General features: G+C 38.9%; 1 long non-coding RNA gene across 2 annotated transcripts; it reads left to right on the top strand.

The window, feature by feature from the left end:
• The first annotated feature begins 274 nt into the window (after positions 1-274).
• On the top strand, positions 275-17162 carry LOC135273930 (uncharacterized). 2 transcript variants are annotated; one of them, XR_010341687.1, is made up of 3 exons: positions 275-773; positions 1034-1203; positions 16593-17162. It is a non-coding gene; the product is annotated as an uncharacterized LOC135273930 (long non-coding RNA). The 2 variants fall into 2 exon arrangements; XR_010341688.1 differs by lacking the exon at positions 16593-17162 and adding an exon at positions 9747-10277.
• The last annotated feature ends 1719 nt before the right edge of the window (positions 17163-18881 follow it).

Below are 18881 nucleotides of genomic sequence, written 5' to 3' on the forward strand. Positions count from 1 at the left end.
TGTTTCCTGAAGCAGTGGGTCTCAAACATTTTCAGTGAAGTTTCGAGTACAAGCTCTTAGGTAACAGGCACAGCTGTGGGTGTAATAGGATGGTGAGGACCCTCTAGCTTAGAATGCTTCTGTACGTTCCTGAAAAGCCCTGTGGAACCTCCAGGGAGCCACAGATCCAGTCTGAAAACCACGGCCTGTGAGGAGCCTGAGGCAGAGAGGGCACGTGTGCCAGCGCTGCCAGTGCCGCCTGTGAGTCAAAGACACTGCACAGCAGCAACCAGCGGTCCTGGGATTCGCTAACCTGAGCCTGGGTCAGTCCCTCTGTCTTTGAAAAACGAAGAAAACATTTTAACATGTGGCTCAGGGTGAAAATCTGTAGCCAGCAAGAGTGAGGATAACGTCTTAGGCATCTGGAAGAAGTCTGCTGAACTATGTTTTCGACAGAGAAAGGGAGAATATGTCATAAAACAGCAACTCCACGTTTCCCGTAAGATTCAAGAGCATGTCACAATAAACCGGAGAAAGCAGGTAGAAGTGTGAAGAAACTGCGAAGAAAACCAGAATGGCCAGCTAAATCCAGGCTAGACGCAGCTCAGAGCACGCGGCACCGTGAAAAAAAGAAATCACTGAGGGGGCAGGAGAAGAAACTGGAACAATATTCCAGAATTCGGGTAAGGAAAGGAGAATAAAATTAATAGGATAGAACAGAAAAACTGACCACAGACTTTCAGACTCATAAAATGGGTATCGCCAAGAAGAAAACAGGAAGTAGCAGGCGCAAGGTGAGCACGGCGCGGGTGGGGAGGAGGCGGCGGCGGCGCGGGTGGGAGGAGGCGGCGCGGGTGGGGAGGAGACGCAGGTGGGGAGGCTGCGCAGTGAGGAGACAGCGCGGGTGGGAGACGGCGCGGGTGGGGAGGAGGCGGCGCGGGTGGGGAGGAGCCGGTGTGGGTGGGAGGCGGCGGCGGCGCGGGTGGGAGACAGCGCGGGTGGGAGGCGGCGCTGCTGACGCCGCACCTGCTGATGCCCTCCTCCCCGCCCCAAGGATCAGGCCGCCGTTCTCAGGTGAGGGAGGCTCAGAGCAACACGCTCAACACGCGAGACCACCAGAAACTGTGCTTCGCGGAGAAACATGACTCTGCCGTGTAGATCACCAAGAGCTAAATCAAAATTAAGGACATGAAGAGAGAGACTTATTGGATTAAAGAACAAATGGTAAATATCAAAATTAATTAATAAGTTCGTAATTGTCTTTGTATTTTATGAAAACGTATGCAAAAAGGCTTTGTTAAATAGGGAATGTTATATTCTAAGAAATTATAATCCATGTTAAATTAATGAAATCTGGCAAATGCAGCTGGAAAAGTAAAGGTGCTCAATGTTCGGCTTTTTACATATAAGGTATTATAAGTTCTATTAGTGCCTTTGAGTAAGTATATTAAGTAACCATATTATAAAACTATGTCAAACAAAAATTTTTAAATTAGCACAATTTTAAATTGACAAATCATTTGAGGAAATAAAGGCAAACAAGACACGCTGTCCATATTAAAAAAAAAAAAATAAGAAAGAAAGAACAGACATAATGAACAGAAAGACCACATACTAATGACAAACATGTTATAGGGTAGAAATGAATAATTGTAAACTGTTGCATTATTTAAAGGGTAAACTAATAACAAAAAAAAACCTCCAACAAACATACCTAAAACAAATGAAAAAGAATGTTTAAAATAAAAAGTCGGATAGGTATCTATGAGACAGATGGGGAAAATGAATGCAGAAATGACAATTTTACTAACAAAGAATAATTTAAGTCAGAAAGTTTCTCACAGCATGAAGAGGATTATTTTATGTTGATAAAAGTTACAATATAGCAATACAAAACTGTAGTACTGATAATATCCTAGAAATTAAAAAGCAAACCATGCTGTAGGTATATCTGAAATGGACAGAAACACACGTGAACTGGGAGATTTCCACGCATCTTCCCTATTCCATGAGACAGTAAACAGAAAATAGCATGTCAGAGACTTGAACAAGAAACTTATACATAAGCCTTTCCAAGAGTTCATGTAGTATTTACAAAAATTAATCATATTTAAGTGCTAAGAAAAACCTCGATAAAATTTAACTTAGGAAAGTTTAATTTGAGAAAAAAAATAGAGATGATTATATTTTCTGACACCACCACACTAAATCTTAACATTAATAATAGAGCTTGTGCCATCAAAAAAAAGTAAACTCTTGGAGAAAAAAATAACTCATAATTATTAGGATAAAGAGAAAAAAATGAAATATCATAACAGACCTTTGAATATAAAGAAATGAAAATATCACATTAAACAACTGTGATATGATCACAAGCATAAGTAATCAAATTCATGGCTTTAAATAATTCCAGGAAGGAAGGGTGAAAGGGAATGAGTGAAAAGAAAGACAGATGGGAAGAAAGGAAGAGGGGAAGGAAGAAAGAAAGGGAAGAAAGGAGAAGAAAAAGAGGGGGAGGGAAATAAATTGATTTTCAGTGAAATTGTCAGCTGGCAATATCTTGGTATATGCATTAATCAGCTTTTTCTGTGTTAGTGCTGCATATGAAATAATTACAAAACTTCAGTCACTTAAAATGTGAAGCATTTGTTTCTTTCTCATGGGTTTGTAGGTTGGCTGAGCTTGGCAAGGTGCAGCTGGGGTGGGCTCCGTGTTGAAATAGTTACAGTTTCCCTGGAAACCTTTCCTCTCGTGGAAAGAACATGTGGACAGAGTGAACCTAAAGTCCTAAGTCTGTTCAAAGCCTCTATGCAGACTTGCATATGTAATATTCTTCCTATTCCAATGGCCAAAGCAGGATTCACGACCAAGCCCATGGTTTGTGGGGTGGAGAAGTTTGCCCAGCCCCTCATGAGAACAATTATTAAGCCACAGTATATCAGAGATGAAATTTTGAATAGACCAATAAGCCCAAAACTAAGAAGTAAGGGGAAATGCACTAATGGTGCCTTCAATGGTTGCAAACTTTCAAGGAAATGATGATTTTAAATGTACGACCACTAATACACAGCATAGAAAAACCTAGGAGACTGCTGGATTCATTACAGAAAGCTAATACAACCCTAGTGTCAAAAACCAACAAAGAGAAAGGATAATACCATATTTAAAAATAAAGCTAAACGTCATTAGAAAACACTAACAAAAACAATCAGCAGGATATTAACCAAATAGTCTTGTAAAGCCAACTAGGTTTACTCAGGGATGCAGACACTTTAACACTAGAAAATCTATTAATAAACATACCAAGTCAACAGACAAAGTTATATAAATTGTATTTCTGTCCAGAAAAGCAAATATCTATTCCCAATATCTAAAAACTAGAGGAATTCTCAATAAAATTGGAAACTAAATTAGGAGGCCTTCTCCTGCTATAGACTAAATGTTTGTGACCCTCCAATTTTTAAATATGGAAACCTAACCCTCAAGATGATGACATTTGGAGGTGGGGCCTTGGGGAGGTGATTGAGTCATGAGGGTGGATCCCTCATGAATGGGATTAATTCCCGTAAAGAAGAGACCCTGGAGAAATGTTTTGCCCCTTCCACTACATGATGTTGCAGTGAGAAGATGGTCATCTATGAACCAGAAGACAAGTCCTCAGTAGACACTGAAGCTGTGGACACCTTGATCCTGAACTTTCAGTCTCTAGAACTGTGAGAAAGAAACCTGTGCTGTTTATGAGCCTCCCAGTCTGTGGTATTCTGTTACAGGAGCCCAGAGTCACTTTCTATTATTCCCATTATTCAATATTTACTCACACTTTCTAGGCATTGAAATAAGCCACAAAGCAGAAATTAGAAAATAAAATATTGACAGAGAAACAAAATTTACACAAGAGCATTGTTTCATTTTACATAAATTTGAATAATTTAAAATAATGTAATAAAGCATTAATGAAGTCTCACCTTCCATCTAAATTCGCTATAAAAGTTCATTTTTTGGTTAAAATAGCACAATTCAAAGATTATAAATGGCAATGTGAGCTTGGTGCCACATGGCAGTGGCAGAAACAGCGATCTGATAAAGTCCCTCATTCCTCAGCTGCCTGTGAATTGTGTTGGTGCTTATGTGTAGGGTAGCTTAATAAGTAGAACTGTCAATTTAATGGTTTCTAATGTTTTACCTAAAATATCAAAAGTTTATATTCTGGTCAGGCGCAGTGGCTCACACCTGTAATCCCAGCACTTTGAGAGGCCAAGGTGGGTAGATCACCTGAGCTCAAGAGATAGAGACCAGCCTGGCCAACATGGTAAAACCCTGTCTCTACTAAAAATACAAAAATTAGCCAGGTGTGGTGGTGGGTGCCTGTAATTCCAGCTTGGGAGGCTGAGGCAGGAGAATCACTTGCACCTGAGAGGCAGAGGTCAGAGTGAGCCAAGATCATGCCATTGCACTCCAGCCTGGGTAACAAGAGCAAAACTCTGTTTCAAAAAGAAAAAAAGTTTATATTCTACACACATGGGTGTCATATGTGTGTCATTTAAACAGTGGTATATGTGTCAAATATTGTAAGTCAAAATCAATAAATTTGGAACAGAAGTTAGAGGCAATAAAATGCTCTGTTATTCAAGCATTTCAATACATTTTTCATGCTTAACTTACATTTTTAAAAATATAATAAGCAAAAAGTTATTCATTATGATAATATGTACATGCATTCATACACAAGCATGCATGCACAGGTGCGCGCACACACACACACACACACACACATATATACACAAATTTCCATAGGAAAATTATGTTTGAATAAAATAACTTTTAAAACCCCCAATGCTAGCAATGGCTATGTGAGATGGGCATTCTCATGCATTGCATGGGAAGGTAAATAAGCAAACACCTTTATAAAATAATCTGTGAGTATGTAAAAGGAATTTTAAAACCAATTTTCTCATAATTTATGTTTTTGAAAAATCAGAACACGCTTCTCCCAAAATGTCTTTCCCAGCAATATTTACAGTAGAAAAATAAAACATTAAAACCAATTATATGCCCAACTGAAAGATAAACAATTGAACAAATTAAGAAACACACAAGGAAATATTTTGTGTCTATTAGAAATTATGCTGGTTATAATAGTTGAACAATTTAAAGCAGCCCAATATATGAAGTCCCCTAAGTAGACTGAGCAGGATAACAGCAAAAATTACGTAAATAAATAATAGCCGAAATTTTTCCAAATTCGACAAAAACTATAAGCCTACAAATTCAAGAACCAGTAAGTCACAATCAAAAGGAACATGAAGAAAACTACTCTAAGACACATGACAATCAAATTACTCAAAACCAGTGACAAAGAGAAGATTTTAAAACCAACCATAGGGCACATATCAGGATAATGGCTTCTTGTCAAAAAGAATGCAAGAGGGAAGACAGCAAGTCAACATCTAGAAAGAGGAAAAAGGGGAAAATTTAAAAGCTGCCAACAAAGAATTCTATACCCTGGGAAAAAATCTCAAAAACAAAGGCAAAATAAAAAGGTTTCCAGACAGAGAGAAGCTGAAAGAATTCATCACCAGCAGCAGAGCCACACTACTAGAAATTCTGAAAGAAGTCTTTCAGGCAGAAGAAAAATGATAGCAGACAAATATGGATTCTCAGAAAGGAATGAAGAGCCCTGGAAATGGTAACCAGCAGAATAAATAGAGGTCTTTGTTGTTATTTAAATCTCTTTAAAAGACAATTGTTTTAACTGTTAATAGCATGTATAACAATAAAATGCATGACAAAATAGCATAAAGGCAGGAAGAAGAAATGAAAGTATATGATTATAGGTGCTTACACTCCTGTGAAGGGGTGTAATAACACTTGAAGATAGGGATTCATTAATGGTGTCTACTATAAACCCTAAAGCAGCCACTAACACAACAAAACAAAGCATTACAGTTAATGATCCAACAAAAGGTTGGAACTTAAAAAAAACACACAATTCAAACAAAATGGGAAAAAGGGAGAAAAGACAGACAAGACAAAGAGCAGGAAGACAGTGCTAAATGTAACTACATCGACAAACACATTAAATACACTGATATGGCTTGGCTCTGTGTCCCAACCCAAGTCTCATCTTGAATTTTAATTCCCATATGTCAAGAGAGGTGATTGGATCACAGGGGCAGTTTCCCCCATGCTGCTCTCATGATAGCAAGGGGGTTCTCACAAGATCTGGTGGTTTTACAAGCATCTGGCATTTCACCTGCTAGCACTTCTCTCACCTGCTACCATGTGAAGGTCTTTGCTTCCCCCTCACCTTCCACCATGATTGTAAGTTTCCTGAGGCCTTCCCAGCCATGTGGAACTGTGAGTCAACTAAACCTTTTTTCTTTATAAATTACCCACTGTTGGGTAGTTCTTTATAGCAGTATCAAAATGAATTAATATAGTTAATATGGTCTAAACAGCAAAAAGCAGCTTTTGACAAATTGGATTTTAAAAAGCAAGATCAAACTATAAAATGAGAGCAAGAAACACACTTTAAATGTAAAGACATATAAATTAAAAGTAAAGGGATGAAAAAAGATGCATCACATTAGTATCAGTCAAAACAGATGGAGTGGCTACATTAATATCATATGAAGTAAACTTCAGAACAGATTTCATTGCCAGAGATAAAGAAGGACACTTCATAATGATAAAGGGTTCAATCAATCAAAAAGACATTATAATCTACAAAGGCTACTAAAACTAATGTGAGTTTGACAAGATTGTGGGATACAAAATAATAAAAATTCAAATGCATTCCATGTTCATGGTTAGGAAGAATCAATATCGTGAAAATGGACATACTGCCCAAAGTAATTTACAGATTCAACGCTATCCTCATCAAGCTACCAATGACCTTCTTCACAGAACTGGAAAAAACCACCTTAAACTTCATATGGAACCAAAAGAGAGCCCGCATAGCCAAGTCAATTCTAAGCAAAAAGAACAAAGTGGGAAGCATCACACTACCAGACATCAAACTATACTACAAGGCTACAGTAATCAAAACAGCATGGTACTGGTACCAAAACAGAGATATAGACCAATGGAACAGAACAGAGGCCTCGGAGGCAACACGACATATCTACAACCATCCAATCTTTGACAAACCTGACAAAAACAAGCAATGGGGAAATGATTCCCTGTTTAATAAGTGGTGTTGGGAAAACTGGCTAGCCATATGCAGAAAGCAGAAACTGGACCCCTTCCTGACACCTTACACTAAAATTATCTCCAGATGGATTAAAGACTGAAACATAAGACCTAACACCATAAAAACCATAGAAGAAAACCTAGGCAAAACCATTCAGGACACAGGCATAGGCAAGGACTTCATGACCAAAACACCAAAAGCATTGGCAACAAAAGCCAAAATAGACAAATAGGGCCTAATCAAACTCCACAGCTTCTGCACGGCAAAAGAAACAGTCATTAGAGTGAATCAGCAACCAACAGAGTGGGAAAAAATTTTTGCAGCTTACCTATCTGACAAAGGGCTGATATCCAGAATTTACAAAGAATTAAAACAGATTTACAAGAAAAAAACAAACAAGCCCATTCAAAAGTGGGCGAAGGATATGAACACACACTTTACAAAAGAAGACATACATAAGGCCAACAAACATATGAAAAAATGCTCATCATCACTGGTCATTAGAGAAATGCGAATCAAAACTACATTGAGATACCATCTCACGCCAGTTAGAATGGCGATCATTAAAAAATCTGGAGACAACAGATGCTGGAGAGGATGTGGAGAAATAGGAACACTCTTACACTGTTGGTGGGAGTGTCAATTAGTTCAACCATTGTGGAAGACAGTGTGGCGATTCCTCAAGAACCTAGAAATAGCAATTCCATTTGACCCAGCAATCCCATTACTGGGTATATAACCAAAGGATTATAAATCATTCTACTATAAAGAAACATGCACACGAATGTTCATAGCAGCACAGTTTACAATAGCAAAGACCTGGAACCAGCCCAAATGCCCATCAATGATAGACTGGACAGGGAAAATGTGGCACATATACACCATGGAATATTATGCAGCCATCAAGAATGATGAGTTCGCGTTCTTTGTAGGGACATGGATGAACCTGGAAGCCATCATTCTCAGCAAACTGACACAGGAACACAAAATCAAACACCGCATGTTCTCACTCATAGGTGGGTGTTGGACAATGGGAACACATGGACACAGGGAGGGGAGCACTACACACTGGGGTCTGTTGGAGGGAAATAGGGGAGGGACAGCAGGGGGTGGAAGGTTGGGGAGCGATAGCATGGGGAGAAATGCCACATATAGGTGAAGGGGAGGAAGGCAGCAAATCACACTGCCACATGTGCACCTATGCAACAATCTTGCATGTTCTTCATATGCACCCCAAAACCTAAAATGCAATAAAAAAAATCAAATGCACTTCTATATACTAGCCACAAACAACAGAAAACTGAAATTCAAAAATAATAATACATTTGCAATAGTACAAAAAAAATGTGACTTAAATCTGACAAAAGATGCCAGAGACCTATACATGGAAAACCACAAAACAGTTCTGAGAGAAATTTTTAAGTGCCCAAATAAATGAAGAGACATGCCTCATCATATGGGTTAGGAAACTTAACATGGTTAGCCACCACTCATCCCTCAACTGATCCATAGATGCAACATAATTTCTGTAACAATCCCAATAGGTTTTTGCAGAAATTGGCAAACTGATTTTTATATCCATATGGAAACTGAAAGAACCTAAAACAACCAGAAGAGCTACAGAAAAGAACAAAATTGGAGAATTATCACTACCTGATTTCAAGACATTATAAAGCTACAATAATCAAAACAGTGTGATACTGGCATAAAGACAGATCAGTTGAACAAAATAGACTCCAGATATATATGTATATTGACCACTGATTTTTGACAAATATACAAAAGCAATTAAGTAGAAAATGATGTCTTTTCAACAAATAATTCTAGAACGAGATATCTATACTCAAAAAAAACTTCAATCTATACCTTATATCATATACATAAATTAACTCAAACTAGATAATAGATCTAAATATATATCCTAAAATTATAAAACTTCAAATGAAAATATAACATAAAATTTTTGTGACCTTTGATTAGGCATAGATTTTTTAGATATGGCCATCTAAGCACAATCTATAAAATAATAAATTGGTAAGCGGGACCTCATCAAAACCTAAATCTTCTGTTCTTCAGTATACACTTTTAAGAAAACGAAAGACAAGGCACTGCTGAGGGAAAATCATTGCAAAGCATACATCTAAAACAAGTACTCCTATCCAGAATATATAAAGAATTCTCAAAACTCAACAATGACAAAAAGTAAGGGGAAAAGTGAGCAAAAGATATACAGATACTTCACCACAGGACATTTAAGATGGTAAATTAGCCCATGAAAACATGCTCAATGTCATTAGTCATTAAATATATGACATTAAACACAAAATCACAGTGAGAAGCATTCCACACCTACCAGAATGGCTAAAATTATGCCAAGCCCAGGAGAGGGTCTGGGGGACCTGGAACTCTCCTATGCTGCTGATGGAAAGGTAAGATGGTGCAACCACTTTGGAAAACAGTTTGGCAGCTTCTTAAAAGGTTAAACTCATCTATTATCGGATCCAGTCATTCCATTCATAGGTGTTTCTTATAAGAAATGAGGATGTTTCTTGTGGGTTTTTTTTTTTTTTAACAGGAAATGTCCACATAAAGACTTGTACCTAAATGTTTATAACAGCTTTATCTGCAATAGCCCAAAACTGGAAACAAGCTGGATGTCCCTCAGCTGCCAAGTAGGTAAATAAACCACAGTGTATCAGTTTCATAGAATACTACTCAGCAACAAAAAGGAATTAACTGTAGATACACTCAGCAGCATGAGTGAATCTCCCAATCATTATCCTGAGTAAAAAAGTCAGACAAAAAAAAAAAAAGAGCATGTACTCTCTAGTTCCATCTGTAGAACACTCCAGAAAATACAAATTTATATATGATGACCCAAAGCATGCAAGTGTTTGCTGGGGAGCAAGAGGAGTCTAGGAGGATGAGGGGAGATTTCAAAGGGGCCTGAGGGAGCTTTGAGAATGAGGGAAATGTCATTAACTCAATTGTGGTAATGGTTTCACAGGTGCAGACACATGTCAAAACTTATCAAATTGCACACTTTTGATATGTGAGTTTATATCAATTACACCTCCATGAAGATATTAAAGTGATGCTTGTGAAAATAGTATTATATTAAAAAGAAACATCCTGTAAAATGTTCAGTAGCATTGTAAAGTGCTTATGATAAAATGCTATGAGATAATAACAGGAATATTTTCAGATGCTGGCGAGGTTGTGGAAGGAATGCTTATACGCTGTTGGTGGGAGTGTAAATTACTTCAGCCATTGTGGAAAACAGTGTGGTGATTCCTCAAAAGCAGGCAGGGCGTGGTGGCTCACGCCTGTAATCCCAGCACGTTGGGAGGTCAAGGCAGGCAAATCACTTGAGGTCAGGAGTTTGAGACCAGTCTGGCCAATATGGTGAAACCCCTCTCTACTAGAAATACAAAAATTAGCTGGGCATTGTGGCACATGCATGTAATCCCAGTTACTCAGAAGGCTAAGGCAGGAGAATCACTTGAGCCTGGGAGGTGGAGGTTGCAGTAAACCAAGATCATGCCACTGCACTCCAGCCTGGACAACAGAATGAGACTCCATCTCAAAAACAAAAACAAAATAAAACAAACAAACAAAAAGACCTAAATACAAAATTACCATTCAACCCAGCAATCCCTGACCTCACGTGATCCAGCCTCCCAAAGTGCTAGGATTACAGGCATTAGCCACCAAGCCTGGCCCTTTCTCAGTACTTTGTAAAGCCATGTAAGAAGTACTTCATGGGCTGGATGTGTCAGGGATGCTCAGCTGCTCTCCTATATATGGGCGTTCCGGTTGTTTCAATGTTTTGTAATTACAAACAATGCTGCAATAAGTACTTTGTAAACAGATTTTTTTATTTTATAGAAGAACATCATCTAAAATGAGTAAATTTCTAGAATTCAAATTAATAAGCCAAAAGGAGAATGCAAATGTCATTTTTCTAGCTATTGCTAAACTCCCTTCCATTAGGCTTCTAACAATTCTCATTCCCATCAGCAAAGTGTGAGTGTGTCTGCTCCTACACAGCCTCCCCAGCAGAGCAGGAGAGATTGATTCAAAAATGTCTGCAGATCCGTTAAGTGAGAAATGTCATCTCGGTGTAGTTTTAATTTGCATTCACCTCGTAAGATTGAAATATTTTTGTATGTTTAAGAGAAACAATTGTACCTCCACCTCCAGCCCAACGTGGAAGAGTAGTGGAGATGATAAGTATCTTTGCCTTGTTCCTGATCCTTTTCAAAAATGTTTCCCCATTTAGTAAGATGCTGGCTGTAGAAGCATTGTACATGTATCTTATCATGTTAATAAAATATCCACCAATTGTTATTTTCACGAATATTTCCATCAAGACTGGTCGTTGAAATTTGATAGAGACTTTTTCAGCAGGTAAGGAGAAAAGTCAGGTGGTTTTTGTCTGTCTGTCTGTCTGGAGTTTTGTTTGGTTTTTGTTTGCTTGTCTTTTAAGACAGTCTTGCCCAGGCTGGAATGCAGTGGCACAATCTCAGCTCACTGCAACCTCCACCTCCCAGGTTCAAGCAATTCTCCTGCCGCAGCCTCCCAAGTAGCTGGGATTACAGGCACCCGCTACCATGCCCAGCTAACTTTTGTATTTTTTAGTAAAGATGGGGCTTCACCATATTGGCCAGGCTGGTCTTGAACTCCTTACCTCAAGTGATCTGCCTGCCTCGGCCTCCCAAAGTGCTGGGATTACAGGCGTGAGCAACCTCACCCAGCCATGTGTTTTCTTTTTAGATTAACATATACTGCATTATATTAATGATTTCCCTAAATATTAAATAACCTTGCTCGAGGAGAGACAAAAAAAAACACAGCCGTAGCATTAGACTCTGCTTATTTCTGTCTTTATCTTTAATATTCAATGTTTCCTTCCTTGTGGTGTCTTTTGGTTTGCTTGGCAATTTCTTCCTAGCTATTTGAAAAGGAAAATTAATTCATTTCCTTTCTTCCATTTTGGCTTATAAAAAATATTTAAGGCTATACATTTTCCTCATTCTGAATATATACCATAAATTCTGCATGTAGTGTTTCATTACTATTGTTTATGAATTCTGTAATTTTGGTTTGTATTCCTCTTTTATTCAAGTGTAATAGGATTTTAAATTTTCTAATGAAAGGGTCTTTTTCATTTTGGTTAATGCTTTCTGCTTTTACTGCATTATAATCAGAGAGTGTTGTTTACATAATTCTTACTCCGTGAATCTTATTGTTTTCTTTGTGACCTAGTATGTCATGAGTCCTTATTAATGTTTCCTGTGTGTTCTATGTAAATATGCACTGACAATTATCAGGGTGTAAATATGATATATACAAATATCTGCCTTAAGGCTTGCATTTTTTATGTATTCCATATTCTAATTTATATTTTGTACCTTTGTCTGTCTCATACTGAGAGTGATGTCTTAAAGTCTTCCTTTCCTATCTAGAATTCCTTGCATCTCTTCTAAATTCTGCTTTTTCAAGTTGATTATTATTTTGGTAAATAAATATTCATAATTATTACTTTATCATAAATTAGGGCTTTAAGCAGTAAAATGTGTCCTTTGTTATTTGCAATTTTTTGTCAATTTCTAAATGCTTTGTTATTTCCAAAAGCTTTGCATTTGGAATTCTACTAGGCATGAAGCAAGTATTGCTACCCTGATTTTCCTATTTCCAATTGTATAGTATATCTCTGTAAATTTATTTTCATCATTCTCAAATTGTTTAATTTTAGATGACTCTCTTGCATACAGCATACATGGGGGACTTTCTTTCTGAAGTTAATTGGAAAACATTTTATTTTACTCACTGAGTTAAACCAATTTACCTGTATTGACAAAACTGGTATATTTGGTTTCAATTCTGACATATTCTTATTTTTTTAATACCTTTGTGGAAATATAATTAACATTTCATAAAATTGACCTGCTTTATATATGAAATTCAACAATTTTAAAATCCATTTATGGAACAGTGGAACCACTGCCACAATCTAATTCTAGAACATTTTAATCACCCCGAAAAACCACCTCGTGTCTATCTGACATCATTCCCATTTCCATCCCCAGCTCAGGCAACTACTAATCTACTATCTGTCTGTAAATTACCTTTTCTGGATATTTCATATAAATAGGATCACATAAAATGTAGTCTTTTTTGTCTTGTTTCTTCCACTTAAAATAGTGTTTTTGAGGTTCTTACGTGTTGTAGTACACATCAGTATGTCCTATGTCTTTATTTCTGAATAACATTTCCCTGTAAGGATATGCCGCAGTTTACCTGTCCATTCACCAGCTGATGAACATGTTCTGTTGTTTCCACTTTCTGGCTTGCATCAGTAACGCTGCAGTAGACATTCCCATGCAGGATTTTATGCAGGCATGGGTTTTCATTTCTCCTAGCTGGGTACCTAGTAGAATCTCTGGGTCTTATGGTGAATATGTGTTTGACTTTTTAAGGAACTGCCAAGCTATGTTCTAAAGTCACGGCATGATTGGGCCTCCCACCACAGCACGGGAGTTCCCTGTGTCCCCGCCTCCTTACCCGTAGGAGTTATTGTCTATTCAGTTAGAGCCAGGTAGCGTGTGGGGGAAGGGGTATCATCACTGTGATTATAATTTGCATTCCCTGATAGGTAATGATGTTCATTTTTTCATGTGTTTATTCACCATTCACGTACCTGCGTAGGTGAAACGTCTGTTCAAACTTTTCACCCATTTTAAGGGTGTGTGTGTGTGAGAGAGAGAGAGAGAGAGAGACAGACAGACAGACAGAGAGCGGGCATTGTAATAGCTCTTTATACAAAGTTTTTGTCAAATACATTATTTAGATTCTGGATACAAAGCTTTTGTCAAATACACCATTTGCAAATACTTTCTCCCAGCTTGCAGAATGTCTTTTTATTTTCTTGGTAGTGTCTTTTGACATGCCAAAGTTTTTAATTTTGATGACGCCTAAGTTATAGGTTTTTTCTTTCATGGATTGTTCCTGTAATACTTCATCTAAGAAATCTGTGCCTAACCCAAGGTCATAAAGACCTTCTCCTTAAAAATTTCTTCCACCAAGTTTAGAGTTTTAATTTTTACATTTAGATTTATGGTCCATTTTGAGTTAATTTTTGTGAATGGTATAGAAAGAAACCTGAGGGTCTTTCTGCATGTCAGTGTCTAATTTCCCAGGAATATTTGTTGAAATACTGTGTTATGGTATTTATTCTTTAAAATTGTACTTGTGTATATTGTATTTGTCATTTTGTTTAAAAGAGCATGTTAAAACCACCTTAACATAAACGTTGTTATTTTCCTTCTTTAATCAATGTGACTTTGATGCCATTAACTCCTGAGTGTTATTTTCTAAGAGGAATTTTATCCTTTTTTCAACCTTTTTAAAAGCCCTTGAAAACACAGTTCTTTCATGACAAAGTGAACTGTATTGTTACTCACTTAAATATATATATTTGACAGTAAATGTTTAATATCACAAAAGATACATATAGAAAAATTTCACTAGTGCTGTCTTTCATTATTAAAATACATCTCTTTGGAAAAAAAAGAGCATGTTATTTGCTCTTTTATGTATAATTTATGTCTTTTGGTATTTATAATACTTTTTATTTTTGTTCTAAAGGTTACTTTGGTACTCGTATCTTTTTAAATGGTCTCATTCATATTTTCTTACACAAATTTCCACAATTCATTTTGGCATCTGTTTTTGTTTTTTGTTGTTGGTGGTGGTGGTGGTAGGTTTTTTTTTGGAGATGGGGTTTTACCGTGTTAGCCAGGCTGCCTCGAACTCCTGACCTCAGGTGATCCGTCCACCTCAGCCTCCCAAAGTGCTGGGATTACAAGCATGAGCCACCGCACCTGGCCCTTGTTTTAAGCGTATCCTACCTATCACTATTGCCCATATGCCAATCAGTGATCAATGAGTGTGTTCTCCTTTCTTCTTTCCATCTTTTATCTCTCCACTTTATTTGCATTACACACACACACACACACACACACGCGCGCGCGCGAGAGAGAGAGAGCCCTAGATCTATCTTTGCAACATCATTTTAGCCTTCTCTCTACCTACAACCATTAGATACAAATATTAAATATATAAAATGCCAATGGTCTTTGTTCTAAAGCCTCCACAGTCATCTCTTGGCAAGACAAATTTTGTGTGTGTGTGTATTCTTCATGAAAGCTCCTGCGTGCTGAATGTTAAAACTATTGTTTGAATGGTCTGGATGTCGGAGGGGCTGCTTAGCCAGATATGAAGTACTTGGTTCACGTTTTCTTTCTTGGAGTACTTTGAAAAGTCTGCTCCATTGTGGCTTTGGTTTGCATGTACTTCGAGTTGTCTAAGTTTAGTCTACTTTTTTGGCCGCTGTAAATTGCTTTATCCAATCATTTTGCTAGGGTGTGCACCAGTTAGTTTTCAATATGTAGGTTCAGGTATTACTTCATTACTAAGCATTTTCCCTTAGATTACGGTTTTAAATAGTAGCTCTGCCCCACTGTTTTTTTTTTTCTATCTTTCTTTATAGGTAAATTGGGTATTTTTCCCAATAATCCATTTCATCCACTTTCTCTGATTGTATTTACATTGTTGCTTCTTTTCCTCATTTTCATTGTCTTAGTTTGTTTTTACCTTTTTAAATGTATTTTCATTGAAAATGTACATTTTAATTCTAACCTATTTTTTTGGGTGCCTTCTAATTTGGACTTCAATGCTGATCTGATTTTGTCTTTCATTATTTTCCAACTTCATCTCTCATTTCCTTTTTTATTTTTCTTTTTACACTGATTTCTGGTCTTAGTTTTTGAACTTCTGGTTGAGGGCGTTCTGCAGACCTCTCCATGCCGTTCAAGTGGGTCTAATTTGGAGTATAACACGACAGCTTTCTTCTGCTTTGTTACTGCTTTTGTAGGGGGTGGTTTCCAGCTAAATTGTTTGTAATCCCACCTTTAGTCTTCCTTTCTGGTAGTTTTGTATAGAGAAAGACTGTCTGTGCCTCTGCCTTTATGTGAACCAGGACAGCAGTTTAGTTTGTTTCATGAGATGCTTCAAGACTACCCTTGCCTGCTTTCTGTCAGTGCAGTAAAGCGTAGTTTCCTTACTGAATGGATTATGCTTTCTCTTTGTCGTCAATATTTTTGGAGGTGGCAGTGAGAAGAGGGGGTGCGTGTCCTTTGTTTTTCTTATAGGCTCCCCTCCCCCACACCCGCTTTTGCTCTTCGCTGTGCAGCACTCAGCATGCCGCCCTTTTTGTTAACCCTTAAACCTCCCAAGCGTGACCCTTCCCAGGTTGTGTTGTCACATCCACCACACACTGAAAAGCTCTTCTTTATAGTCAGTGCTTTGATATGCCAGGAAATGCATGTTCATGCTTAAGGCGACTTCCTCTTTCCAGGGGTGGATTCAGATCCGTTTCTGACCTGAAGCTGGTCTCCCTGTTCTGTGAGCTGCACTTGCCCTGCAAACACCTGCAAAGTGTGAGGACGGCGCCTGCACTGTGCTGGAGAAAATTCTCATATTCGGTCGTTCTCTGCCTTTGAGTCACACTGAAGATGCTGGCTTTGCATAGTTGTGTTATACTCTGTCTTTATTTTATTCAGAAGAGATGTGCAGTTTCACATTCATGTGGTTGCATTACCTCAACTACCCAAAATTCCCCAGTGCATTTATTCTTTAAACTCTGACTTCCATAAGAAAAGATACATATGTACTTATTCAATATGTATAAATGAATTCAAAGCAATCAAAATAAATATTGCTGTATCAGGTACCACCTGCGACCCCCCTGCGAAGCCCCACTGCTGCCTCCTCTCTGGTTCACTCCCATCCCTGTGACAACCTCTGCCATTGCATTCACAGTTGAAAAACTCAGCGTGTCTTTCCAGTTCTCTTCGGTGGCCACATCTTCCATGAGCCTCCCCCTGCCCTTCAGCAGGGTTATCCTCAGAGGAGTTACGTCACTTCTTCCTCGGTTACCACCATGTGCGGTAGCCATACTTTCCTTATCTATTTTTATTCTCATAGCACTGAGCACACAATAGGTACCCAACAACTGCTCACTAAATCATTTCATTTCCTGCTCCCTTGGGCCATCAGGAAGCAGTGAACACTGGTAAATGTTCCAGATGACAAGCATAGGTGATGGTGCCATCCTAAAAGGATGGCATCACTTCTACCAGCAGTTCCAGATTTTTCCAAACTTCTAGCCCATGAATCTTAGTAGAAACTCAATAACTATTTTTCAGATAAGGTGACAGAATGACAGAGAAGATAGGGAAGAAGTTGGGGAGTCATTCCCACTGCTGGAATTTTCGCCGATGCTGAAGGCAAGGGCTCTGCCACAGGCCATGCCACACACGTCAGCCTGGCCAGGACCTCCTTTCCACAGACAACCCGGAAATGGAGTCATCTCTGACTCATGGTGGGCTGGCCTACCAAGAGCTCAGGCAAGCTTATGACCATTAGGTATGGACCAAGCAAAAACAAAAAGGCTCCTTGCAACACAAATTCCCCTGTGCTTACCAGCATCTGATCATAGGAGATATTTCAAAGCCCCTTTTGAGAACACCTGTGGGCAGCTGACTTTGGGGCCCAGTGCAGACATTCTGACCAGAGAGACACCTTAGGTTGTGCAGGTAGAACTCCAAAATGTCAGAGTTTGATGGGGCCTGAGCCAGCCTGTGCCTAGTCCCTCACCCGGGAGGTGATGGAGAGAAAGCCTGGACTAGGCCGTGTCCCCAGTTCAGTCTTCCAGGCCAGCCGGTGCAATCCCTGCCTGCCTCCATGAGGCCCTCGGCTTCTTCCCTTTGCTGGGTCCCTGTGCCCGTGACTCTGCTGTTTATGGAGCACCACCATCTTTCCATCAAGGAGCCAGGTGCACATGGTACATCTGCAGAGGTGTGCAAATGGAGGCAGGTGGGGAGGCATGAGGACCATGGACAGGCAGCACCACCTCCTACACCAGCATCCTACACCTGGGGTCCCCAGGGTGAAGGACCCAGACCACCTGATGCCACAGACACTTCTTACCCAGAAGTTTCTAATGACTTGAGAGATGGCTTGGCAAGGGAGAAGAGGCAGGGACAGAAGAAATGGGACTTCTACTGGAAAGAAAAACAGGCTTCATTTTGGTTCCTTCTTCCCTTTCAGTGGTTGATGTGGAAGTTTTCCCTGTAATTGGTGCCATATTTTAAGTACAGAAAAAGATGGAAGATCACCTTGCCTGTAAGAATGCATGTATTTCACATGTTTACAGAACCCTTTTCATAGAAACAAGGCTTACCACCTTCAAGGATACCCTGTAAGGATAACAGGACGTAAGGAAAAAATGGAAATTACCAGAACCTGTTACCCTCCCACAAAGAGGCTTCCAGGCACACCTTTGAAGGGCACCTGTGACCAGCACAGTCACTTACACAACGGTTGAAAGGGGTTGATGAAACTAATAACAGGAATTAAGGAAAAGAAGAGCTGAAGCATCATCAAACTCATGAAGTCCCATTTGCCTCTTCAAGCTGTACCAGAATGTTTCCAGCCCAACTCAGGTAAATTCAATCCAGTCATGACTGCCATCAAATAGGGTTTAGGTGCTACCACCTGTGCTTCCCAGACACAGCCCAGTGCTCGGGTGACGCCTCTTCCCAGAGCCTTCACTTCCCTTTGTGAGGATTTGTTCTATGCACCT

Source organism: Aotus nancymaae, unplaced genomic scaffold, assembly GCF_030222135.1.
Source record: "Aotus nancymaae isolate 86718 unplaced genomic scaffold, 86718_ANA_hifiasm-v0.15.2.pri h1tg000010l, whole genome shotgun sequence".
Classification (NCBI taxonomy): Eukaryota; Metazoa; Chordata; class Mammalia; order Primates; family Aotidae; genus Aotus; species Aotus nancymaae.